The sequence below is a fragment of the Sinohyriopsis cumingii genome, chromosome 10 (assembly GCF_028554795.1).
Source record: "Sinohyriopsis cumingii isolate HCF-2022 chromosome 10, ASM2855479v2, whole genome shotgun sequence".
In the NCBI taxonomy this organism is placed as follows: domain Eukaryota; kingdom Metazoa; phylum Mollusca; class Bivalvia; order Unionida; family Unionidae; genus Sinohyriopsis; species Sinohyriopsis cumingii.
In genome coordinates, this window is record NC_142970.1 from 15915500 (window position 1) to 15927675 (window position 12176).

Below are 12176 nucleotides of genomic sequence, written 5' to 3' on the forward strand. Positions count from 1 at the left end.
ATAATTCTGCCATTTCTTGAATGTGTACATAATTCTGCCATTTCCCATTTCTTGAACTTGTACATAATTTTGCCATTTCTTGAACTTGTACGTAATTCTGCCATTTCCCATTTCTTGAACTTGTACATAATTCTGCCATTTCCCATTTCTTGAATTTGTACATAATTCTGCCATTTCTTGAATGTGTACATAATTCTGCCATTTCCCATTTCTTGAACTTGTACATAATTTTGCCATTTCTTGAACTTGTACGTAATTCTGCCATTTCCCATTTCTTGAACTTGTACATAATTCTGCCATTTCTTGAACTTGTACGTAATTCTGCCATTTCTTGAACTTGTACATAATTCTGCCATTTCTTTTGAAACTTCGGCAAGAATAGAATCCTGTAATATTGGCTACAAATAGTATAAATACATGTGTATTTTTTATCATATCATTAATGATTCATTAGCTATTTATCCAAGTTAATAAATGTACATGCATTATACTGACATGAGATATATATACAAGTTTCCAGATACAGTCCAATATTTTCATTTAAACCATATACTTATAAAATTTGTACAATTTGAATGAAGCATGTTATGTTTCTCTTTGTCGTCACAGAATATTGGGCACAGTTTGACTACATGAAGTATATTTTGTTTCTGTGCATTAACACAGAATACTGGGCAGTTTGACTGCTTGAAGTATATAGTGTTTGTGTTGTCAACATTGGGCACAGTTTGACTGAAGTATATTGTGTTTCTGTGTTGTAACAACATATTGTACATGTATCGTTTTCGGGTCAGACAACTGTTAAATGAATGTACAAATTACATTCAGTTCAGATTATACAATTGGTAAATGAATGCACAAGTTAAATTCAGTTCAGGTTAGGCATTTGGTAAATGACTCTACAAGTTAAATTCAGTTCAGGTTATACAATTGGTAAATGAATGCACAAGTTAAAATCAGTTCAGGTTAGACAGTTGGTAAATGACTGTACAAGTTAAATTCAGTTCAGGTTATGCAATTGGTAAATGACTGTACAAGTTAAATTCAGTTTAGATTATACAATTGGTAAATGACTGTACAAGTTAAATTCAGTTCAGGTTAGACAGTCGGTAAATGAATGCACAAGTTAAATTCAGTTCAGGTTAGACATTTGGTAAATGACTGTACAAGTTAAATTAAGTTCAGGTTATACAATTGGTAAATGAATGCACAAGTTAAAATCAGTTCAGGTTAGACATTTGGTAAATGACTGTACAAGTTAAATTCAGTTATATGTTGTACACATTAAGTTTTAATTTCCAATACAATTATTTTTTCATATTCAGATTCATATAGCAACATATTAATTGTATTAATATTCATGTACAGTCCTTTTATGAAAGTTGAGTTTAATGTGTAATGTTAATTTGATGCATGCTGCATATTACTGCTCACCTCACTGAGCTGCAAAAAGTTTTAGACGGTTTACAGGCCAAAATGAGCAGACTGCAGAAGGTTCTAGACTGAGTTTGCAGGCCAAAATGAGCAGACTGCAGAAGGTTCTAGACTGGGTTTGCAGGCCAGAATGAGTAGACTGCAGAAGGTTTTAGACTGGGTTTGCAGGCCAAAATGAGCAGACTGCAGAAGGTTCTAGACTGGGTTTGCAGGCCAAAATGAGCAGACTGCAGAAGGTTCTAGACTGAGTTTGCAGGCCAAAATGAGCAGACTGCAGAAGGTTCTAGACTGGGTTTGCAGGCCAGAATGAGTAGACTGCAGAAGGTTTTAGACTGGGTTTGCAGGCCAGAATGAGTAGACTGCAAAAGGTTTTAGACGGTTTACAGGCCAAAATGAGCAGACTGCAGAAGGTTCTAGACTGAGTTTGCAGGCCAGAATGAGCAGACTGCAGAAGGTTCTAGACTGGGTTTGCAGGCCAGAATGAGTAGACTGCAAAAGGTTTTAGACGGTTTACAGGCCAAAATGAGCAGACTGCAGAAGGTTCTAGACTGAGTTTGCAGGCCAAAATGAGCAGACTGCAGAAGGTTCTAGACTGGGTTTGCAGGCCAGAATGAGTAGACTGCAGAAGGTTTTAGACTGGGTTTGCAGGCCAAAATGAGCAGACTGCAGAAGGTTCTAGACTGGGTTTGCAGGCCAGAATGAGTAGACTGCAGAAGGCTTTAGACTGGGTTTGCAGGCTAGAATGAGTAGACTGCAGAAGGTTTTAGACTGGGTTTGCAGGCCAGAATGAGCAGACTGCAGAAGGTTCTAGACTGGGTTTGCAGGACAGAATGAGCAGACTGCAGAAGGTTCTAGACTGGGTTTGCAGGCCAAAATGAGCAGACTGCAGAAGGTTCTAGACTGGGTTTGCAGGCCAGAATGAGGAGACTGCAGAAGGTTTTAGACTGGGTTTGCAGGCTAGAATGAGTAGACTGCAGAAGGTTTTAGACTGGGTTTGCAGGCCAGAATGAGCAGACTGCAGAAGGTTCTAGACTGGGTTTGCAGGCCAGAATGAGCAGACTGCAGAAGGTTCTAGACTGAGTTTGCAGGCCAGAATGAGCAGACTGCAGAAGGTTCTAGACTGGGTTTGCAGGCCAAAATGAGCAGACTGCAGAAGGTTCTAGACTGGGTTTGCAGGCCAAAATGAGCAGACTGCAGAAGGTTCTAGACTGGGTTTGCAGGCCAAAATGAGCAGACTGCAGAAGGTTCTAGACTGGGTTTGCAGGCCAAAATGAGCAGACTGCAGAAGGTTCTAGACTGGGTTTGCAGGCCAGAATGAGTAGACTGCAGAAGGTTTTAGACTGGGTTTGCAGGCCAGAATGAGCAGACTGCAGAAGGTTCTAGACTGGGTTTGCAGAACAGAATGAGCAGACTGCAGAAGGTTCTAGACTGAGTTTGCAGGCCAGAATGAGCAGACTGCAGAAGGTTCTAGACTGGGTTTGCAGGCCAAAATGAGCAGACTGCAGAAGGTTCTAGACTGGGTTTGCAGGCCAAAATGAGCAGACTGCAGAAGGTTCTAGACTGGGTTTGCAGGCCAGAATGAGTAGACTGCAGAAGGTTTTAGACTGGGTTTGCAGGCTAGAATGAGTAGACTGCAGAAGGTTTTAGACTGGGTTTGCAGGCCAGAATGAGCAGACTGCAGAAGGTTCTAGACTGGGTTTGCAGGACAGAATGAGCAGACTGCAGAAGGTTCTAGACTGAGTTTGCAGGCCAGAATGAGCAGACTGCAGAAGGTTCTAGACTGGGTTTGCAGGCCAAAATGAGCAGACTGCAGAAGGTTCTAGACTGGGTTTGCAGGCCAAAATGAGCAGACTGCAGAAGGTTCTAGACTGGGTTTGCAGGCCAGAATGAGCAGACTGCAGAAGGTTCTAGACTGGGTTTGCAGGCCAAAATGAGCAGACTGCAGAAGGTTCTAGATGGGGTTTGCAGGACAGAATGAGCAGACTGCAGAAGTTCATTGATTGTTCATTTAATGGACCGAAAATCATCATGCTCATCATCAGCATGCCTTAAGATGATATCATTACATCTGTTAATGTTTAAGTTTCTGTATGTTCATTTTTGCATCTGACTATTCTCTTTATTGACGATAAATTATCAAGTATGTCACCGTTACAATGAACATTTAAATTTTATCTTTAGTTGTCCATTTGTTTATATTTCATCTATCAACCATTTGATACCTGGCTAATTTTTTTTAGGTCTGTAGAAAGTCTCCATAATGACTTTTTTCTTCTATCTCTAGCACATCTTATATACACACATAATCAAGTCCTACTTGGTCAACAGGACACAAATTGTGTCTGTGAATGGAAGACAATCCAGCCCAGTTGATCTATGTTGTGGTGTTCCACAGGGGTCTGTTCTTTTTATTCTATACACTCAGCCATTCTCAAATGTCATAGATCATCATCCATTTTCTCACCAATTGTACGCTGATGACATCCAACTAAAGTTGATGCTACCATCCAAAGTGTAGAGAGGTGCATTTCTGATGTGAAATCATGGATGACATGTAACAAGCTGCAGATGAATGATGATAAAACTGAGGCCAATCTGATCACAAAACAAAGACTTTCTCATTCACATCCTTTACCTTAAAACAATAAATATCAGCAACACCAACATTAAATTCACAGTCAGTACGAAACATAGGTGTTACTCTGGACAGTACTTTCACATTGCACCAACATGTCATGAACATATTCAAGGCTGCTTATCTTGAGCTGAGATGCATCAGCTCCATTCGGAAATATCTTTCAGTTGATGCTACTAAAACACTTGTGTGTTCATTAATACTTTCAACACTGGACTATTGTAACTCAATTCTGTCTGGTTCATCTCAATATCTACTCCAGGAACTTCAAAACACAGCTGCTCGGATCATCCTCAGAGAACACCTCCCCGCTGCTCTGTATCCTACGCTGACTATCATTCGATCCAGAATCAAACACAAAATTTGTTCTCTGTACTATGTTTCACTGACAGACTCCAGTCCAACACACCTATTCGATCTCGCCCATGAGTACACACCAGCAAGATACTCAAGTTCCTCTTCTGACAATCGTATACTCATTATTCCCACTATGAAAACAAAGTCATATGGACAGCGTTCTTTTGTATACAAGGGCCCAGCAACATGGAATGAATTGCCTACATAGACACAGTGATCCCATTCAAGAGTGCTATTAAAACTCACTTATTTCGACTGAAAGAACAAACTTAAAGACCTAATAATGTTTCCTACCTTAAAAATTTTCAGCATGTTTTTTAATTTCATGGTGGTTTTTTTGTAATCATATCATTATATATGTTTTATCTTATGTTATAGGTGTTGTCTAATGTTGTAAAGCACTTAGAGTTTCTAAAAATTAGGCGCTATACAAAGTCCTCATTTTTTTTATTACAATGAAGAGGTGTTGTTTTCTCATCCATTGATTTGTCAGTTCCGTTTTGTTTCCACACCATAATCAAATTCTTCTCCATTTTTCATTATGTGTACTTTTGCCTGTAAAGCAGAATATATTCCCTCAAAAGACTTCAAATATGATTTCTTTTCAAAACCTGCTCAGCAGAAAATAACCAAATTGGACACAAATGATCTGGCATTGAGACTTCCAGTAGTTCTACAAATGATGCTAATCTACAATCATAAATGGCCACCATTCCAAAAACAGAAACAAAAACTTGAAATGACTCCTCAAAACAGATTTGACAATTAGCATCCTGACAAGAAAGCCTTTCAGTTTTATAAACAGCATGCAGATATATTCAAATATAGTCACTGTTACTGCAATAGGAAGAAAACCCACTGTAAAGCAATTGCTCTGAAATTTCTCTGCAGAATTTGGTAAAATTTAACAGAAGATATTCGGCATCTAGGTCTTTCAGAATTTTACAAATGATGCCTACTCTATGAAACATGGTTGCCACTGCTACAGTTTAAAAATTACATTTCACACATCTGCACATAGGGCTGTTCAGTTTAAACAAATGATGTCAGTCTGTAACAAGACTGCTATGAGTAACAGTAGAAAAATTTGTCCTTGTCACTGTGCCTTTTACTTATAGAGTAACAGTAGAAAAATTTTTCCTTGTCGCAGTGCCTTTTACTTATAACAGAGTAATAGTATAAAAACTTATCCTTGTCACAATGCCTTTTACTTATAAAGTAATAGTAGAAAAACTTGTCCTTGTCACAATGCCTTTTACTTATAAAATAACAGTGGAAATACTTGTCCTTGTCACAATGCCTTTTACTTATAAAGTAACTGTAGAAAAACTTGTCCTTGTCACAATGACTTTTAATTATAGAGTAACAGTAGAAAAACTTGTCCTTGTCACAATGCCTTCTACTTATATAGAAATGATCCAGATCCACAATCATAAATGGTGATGCCAAGAAAGAAAACATTTTCTGATAGAATTTTATATCAGGAACTCACAAAACTAAATTTTACCAACTTTAACAGAGTGCAGCCTGGCAATGAAGCTTTTCACTTTCGGACCAATTGTAAACTTTGTATAAAAACTTCAGGGGCCAACTGAACTCAAACTTCCTATTGGCCCATGCATTGTCTTGGTTAAATTGTTTCAAAATAAAATGTACATATTCAGCAAGTGCCATTATCTGCAGGTACTTTGAAATATCTTGATTTCCACTGCTTTATTTATTGTACATGATCCGAATGTGAATCTGATTGTGACCTCAAGGCGAAAACTTTTGCAAATATATGGCTGTGAGGCAGATGACAGCCTGCTCAGATATATCAGGCCCACTCTGGCCTCTTCTTTCTAAATTTAAAATAGAAAATCAGTTTTACTGTCTTTCAAGTTTTGTGATATAATTTTTTATTTAATGAAAAGAGACTCTTATTTGAGACCATTATTTCTAAATAAATTGAATTATTATAATAGTCATTACGGATATATACAATTTATGTTATCAAGAAATTGCCAAATTTAAATTACTTGTAATTTGAATCATTAACACTGATCTCATCAATGTTGCCATCATAGTCAATATCAGTGTTCAACTGTTATTATGGAATATGACACGGAAAATTAAGGAAAATAAAAATATTTTCCAGTGGACACTCAATAGTTTTGATATCAATTAATTACATAGATTTTAAAACATTCAGATGTGTGTATGTATGTATGTATGTATGTATGTATGTATATATATATATATATATATATATATATATATATATATATATATATATATATATATATATATATATATTGATATCAATTAATTACATAGATTTTAAAACATTCAGATGTGTGTATGTATATATATATATATATATATATATTTGCACATCACTAATGCTTGCATACATGCATACTACAAATGCTTTAGAAGTTGTTACCTTTACAGACTTCTCTCCTCAGCTTTGAAGTCTAAAGATAATCTGTTGTTACTTGATCGTGTTATGTATATTTTTTAAAATTCCCATTTATTGATGATGTAACATTGTGTTTTGGACTTGACCTTGTCCACAATCAAGTTCATTTCTACCTGATGTGAATCATTGATTTTGGTTTCATATACAACATGTCAGTCATTTAAACTGTCAGCTGGTGCATGTGATGTTGGAGCAGTATAAAATAGTGTAGATTATCCAGTGTGCTATTTTTCCAAGAAATTAAATAAGCACCAGAACAATTATTCCACAATCAAGGAATGTTTGGTATTGGTCTTGCAACACTATGAAGTGTATTGTAGAAGGAATGTTTGGTATTGGTCTTGCAACACTATGAAGTGTATTGTAGAAGGAATGTTTGGTATTGGTCTTGCAACACTATGAAGTGTATTGTAGAAGGAATGTTTGGTATTGGTCTTGCAACACTATGAAGTGTATTGTAGAAGGAATGTTTGGTATTGGTCTTGCAACACTATGAAGTGTATTGTAGAAGGAATGTTTGGTATTGGTCTTGCAACACTATGAAGTGTATTGTAGAAGGAATGTTTGGTATTGGTCTTGCAGCATTATGAAATGTATTGTAGAAGGAATGTTTGGTATTGGTCTTGCAGCACTATGAAGTGTATTGTAGAAGGAATGTTTGGTATTGGTCTTGCAACACTATGAAGTGTACTGTAGAAGGAATGTTTGGTATTGGTCTTGCAGCACTATGAAGTGTATTGTAGAAGGAATGTTTGGTATTGGTCTTGCAACACTATGAAGTGTACTGTAGAAGGAATGTTGGGTATTGGTCTTGCAGCACTATGAAGTGTATTGTAGAAGGAATGTTTGGTATTGGTCTTGCAACACTATGAAGTGTATTGTAGAAGGAATGTTTGGTATTGGTCTTGCAACACTATGAAGTGTACTGTAGAAGGAATATTGGGTATTGGTCTTGCAACACTATGAAGTGTACTGTAGAAGGAATGTTTGGTATTGGTCTTGCAGCACTATGAAGTGTACTGTAGAAGGAATGTTGGGTATTGGTCTTGCAGCACTATGAAGTGTATTGTAGAAGGAATGTTTGGTATTGGTCTTGCAACACTATGAAGTGTATTGTAGAAGGAATGTTTGGTATTGGTCTTGCAACACTATGAAATGTATTGTAGAAGGAATGTTTGGTATTGGTCTTGCAGCACTATGAAGTGTATTGTAGAAGGAATGTTTGGTATTGGTGTATTGTAGAAGGAATGTTTGGTATTGGTCTTGCAACACTATGAAATGTATTGTAGTTCAGGTTCTTAGTTATTGTGTTCAGTGATCACATCCCCCCCCCCCCACTTTCATTGGTAAGATGTAAAACAAAAATCTAAGATTATTAAGGTGGAGTGTGATGTTGCAGGAATAAAATATTGACATCAGGCACATCAAAAAGAAAAAGATGTACTTTCTGAGGGGAAGTGTTATGTGTATTTAGTTTGCATTGTTTGTTAGGTGTTTTTTTTTCTTCATTCTAGAACTTTGGAAATTCCTCATGAAATACCCAATAATTCCTGTAGTTTACTTCATTTTATATTGTTATTTTAGCAATACAATTATATCTATAACTAAGATTTTATTTTGTAAGCACTATGTACCTTCCAAAAGGAAACTTTCCATTAGAAAATAGTTTTTGTTTAGAAAATGCTAATTGTGACCAGAGGTTAGGTAGTGGACTATAAAATCCTGGTTTTCTAGAAATTATTCATATGTGCTTTAAGAGCTTAACAGAATACATTGTATTATTATTGTGTCCAGTAATTCAAAATATAACATTTTTGGAAACAAAGGCTTAAATTTATTGTGAAATTTCAAATAAGAATATAGTCTTTGATTGTATTATTGTGATCCAATGAAAGACTGTTGGCAGGTTACCATTACATGGGTAACCACAGGCACGTCAACACTCCCAATTTGGAGTTAGTTTAGATTTCTACTAAAGTTTACTCAGGGTTGTTTCATTTAAACACATGGTGCCCTGAGAAGGCAGTTTTTAAAAAATATATGTCAGGATACTTTTAGCGCACAGAGTTCATATTAAAATGAAAAGAAAATTCTATATTGCATCTATGGATGTGTACCCCACATTAAAAATGCCTTCTCTGGATCCCATGTGTTTTACTGGAACAGCCTTCAGAACTTTAATCATTGGGACTTGTGTCATTCTAGAATTATTTTGGAATTTAATTTGCAATACCAAAAGTTCTACCTTTCACATTTTCACTTTGTTGGGGGGGGGGGAATTTTGTTGAATTTTACAGTGTGTTGTTTCTCATTCCTCTATTATTTTAAAACCATAGTCATAATAATCTGCAGACAAAATACAAAATAAAAATGAGAGTACACAATACACATGGTAAAAATCACAAGTCCTGATATGCTACTTAAAAAAATATATTACAATATTTATTCAAATTTTTCTCTTCAAAATGTCATGGAGTACCGTATAAACTGCTATGAGCGACCACCTGTCATTTCCGACCACAATTGTAATGCACGGATCAATTTTATTACATAAACGCTGTCATGAGCAACCACCTGCTGAACGCAACCAGCGACCGCAATGTCTTGGCAAAATATGCATGTCGACACTGGAATGAACCACCACATTGCAAAAGCGAGGATATACTCCACAGACCTTTATTTAATCCCTGTAAAAATGACCACTCATACCATTCTAAATATATTATTATTATTTAAAAATAGGCTGGCTACTGATGTCTGAATTTTTAGCTATGCTTATTGTGTTTTATAGTTTCTGTCATAAACCGGACTAATATACAGGTTGATTATTTCCTAGTCTAGTTCCCTGCTTTATACACTCCGTGTTGTTCTCCGTTATTTGTATAGGAGTGAGCAACGCAGAGAACATACAAAGTAGGGAACTAGACTAATTATTCCCGCACTTAGCCAGCTTCCCAGCATCTTTACAAATGGCCACATCAGGAGAACAGACATCACTGACCTATATGTAATCAGTTACAACGACCGCTTAATTAGTAACGATTGTTCTGATAAAAAACAAACACAAAATGAATATTTAAAAAAAAGGGATTATTGTTACAGGTGATAGATGCTAATCTGTAAACTAGGCTAATGTACATGTCAGGAATTGCCATTCTAGTGCCAAAGTTGATGTAGTGGTCACATATATTCTTTGTCTTTAAAGTTAATCCGTATTGCCGGGGGTGAATAAGGTCATTGTCTATTAAACTAGCAAGAGAGAATCGTTTGCGGGATTCACTTGATAGTGGCCCAGGCTTTGTTAAGTGATTACATCCCAATCACAAAGCTGTCATCTATTCAGGTTGGTGCAGTCGGGTACACACTATGCTTACAGAGTTAGTCCCAGTATGTCATCCTTGAATGAAGCCGTTGACATTTGTCTCCGAGTAAATGGTTCTGTTTCTGGATGAGATCATTGTTTCTTTTTATTTCAATTATTTATTTTATGTTCAATATTACAACTGAGCACTAACAATTTTAACTCCTAGATCCTTGCTAGCAATGGACAAACCTCCAACTAAAAAAAGACAAATTTTTAGGCTGAAGAAAATAATTTTTGAAACAGAAAGAATTGAAAAATAGCAGATCACATGCAAAAAAGCTGTTTAAACATAAGTAAAACAAATTTAGGTTGTTCTACAGCAAAGGTAGCAATTCAGAAACGATTTCATATGCTAAAATATGTGATCTTCAAATGTAAATGTGATTTTATGTTTAATAATAGACGTATATCTTTATTGCTCTATAATTTTGTTTTCAGATGAATGCATACAATATTTTAGCAAGAACTATTAATAAAGAATAGAACATATGTACAGTGATTGTTGTTATTTTTCTTGAAATTGTTCTGAAACTGAACATTGTAAACTGGTCTTTTTGTACAAGCCTGCTATGAGACCACCTGTCTTGGGAGAATGTTTTTTTTGTTGGCAGAAGGATAACAGGTTTTACTTTATTACAATGCATAATACTTGTACCTAAATACACACACACACACACACATACCATCTTTCTGATTAGGATAAGGAATACCTTCCATGATAAAATAAACCCATCAAGATTCATAACTGTATCTACAACATAATCAGAGAAACTACCAATAAATACAAAAACCTGACACTGACTCAAACACAAGTTACTACTTTATGGCCACCAGAGACAGATGTAGATTATGATGACCCCGTGGTAATGCCACCATGCAGGTAATGATGACATCATGGCAATGCCACCATACAGGTAATGATGACCCCATGGCAATGCCACCATGCAGGTAATGATGACCCCGTGGTAATGCCACCATGCAGGTAATGATGACCCGGTGGTAATGTCACCATGCAGGTAATGATGACACCATGGCAATGCCACCATGCAGGTAATGATGACCCCATGGTAATGCCACCATGCAGGTAATGATGACCCCGTGGCAATGTCACCATGCATGTAATGATGACACCATGGCAATGCCACCATGCAGGTAATGATGACCCCATGGTAATGCCACCATGCAGGTAATGATGACCCCATCGTAATGCCACCATGCAGGTAATGATGACCCCATCGTAATGCCACCATGCAGGTAATGATGACACCATGGCAATGCCACCATGCAGGTAATGATGACCCCATCGTAATGCCACCATGCAGGTAATGATGACCCCATGGCAATGCCACCATGCAGGTAATGATGACCCCATGGCAATGCCACCATGCAGGTAATGATGACCCCATGGTAATGCCACCATGCAGGTAATGATGACCCCATGGCAATGCCACCATGCAGGTAATGATGACCCCATGGCAATGCCACCATGCAGGTAATGATGACCCCATGGTAATGCCACCATGCAGGTAATGATGACCCCATGGTAATGCCACCATGCAGGTAATGATGACCCCATGGCAATGCCACCATGCAGGTAATGATGACCCCATGGCAATGCCACCATGCAGGTAATGATGACCCCATGGCAATGCCACCATGCAGGTAATGATGACCCCATGGCAATGCCACCATGCAGGTAATGATGACCCCATCGTAATGCCACCATGCAGGTAATGATGACCCTGTGGTAATGCCACCATGCAGGTAATGATGACACCATGGCAATGCCACCATGCAGGTAATGATGACCCCATCGTAATGCCACCATGCAGGTAATGATGACCCCATGGCAATGCCACCATGCAGGTAATGATGACCCCATGGCAATGCCACCATGCAGGTAATGATGACCCCATGGTAATGCC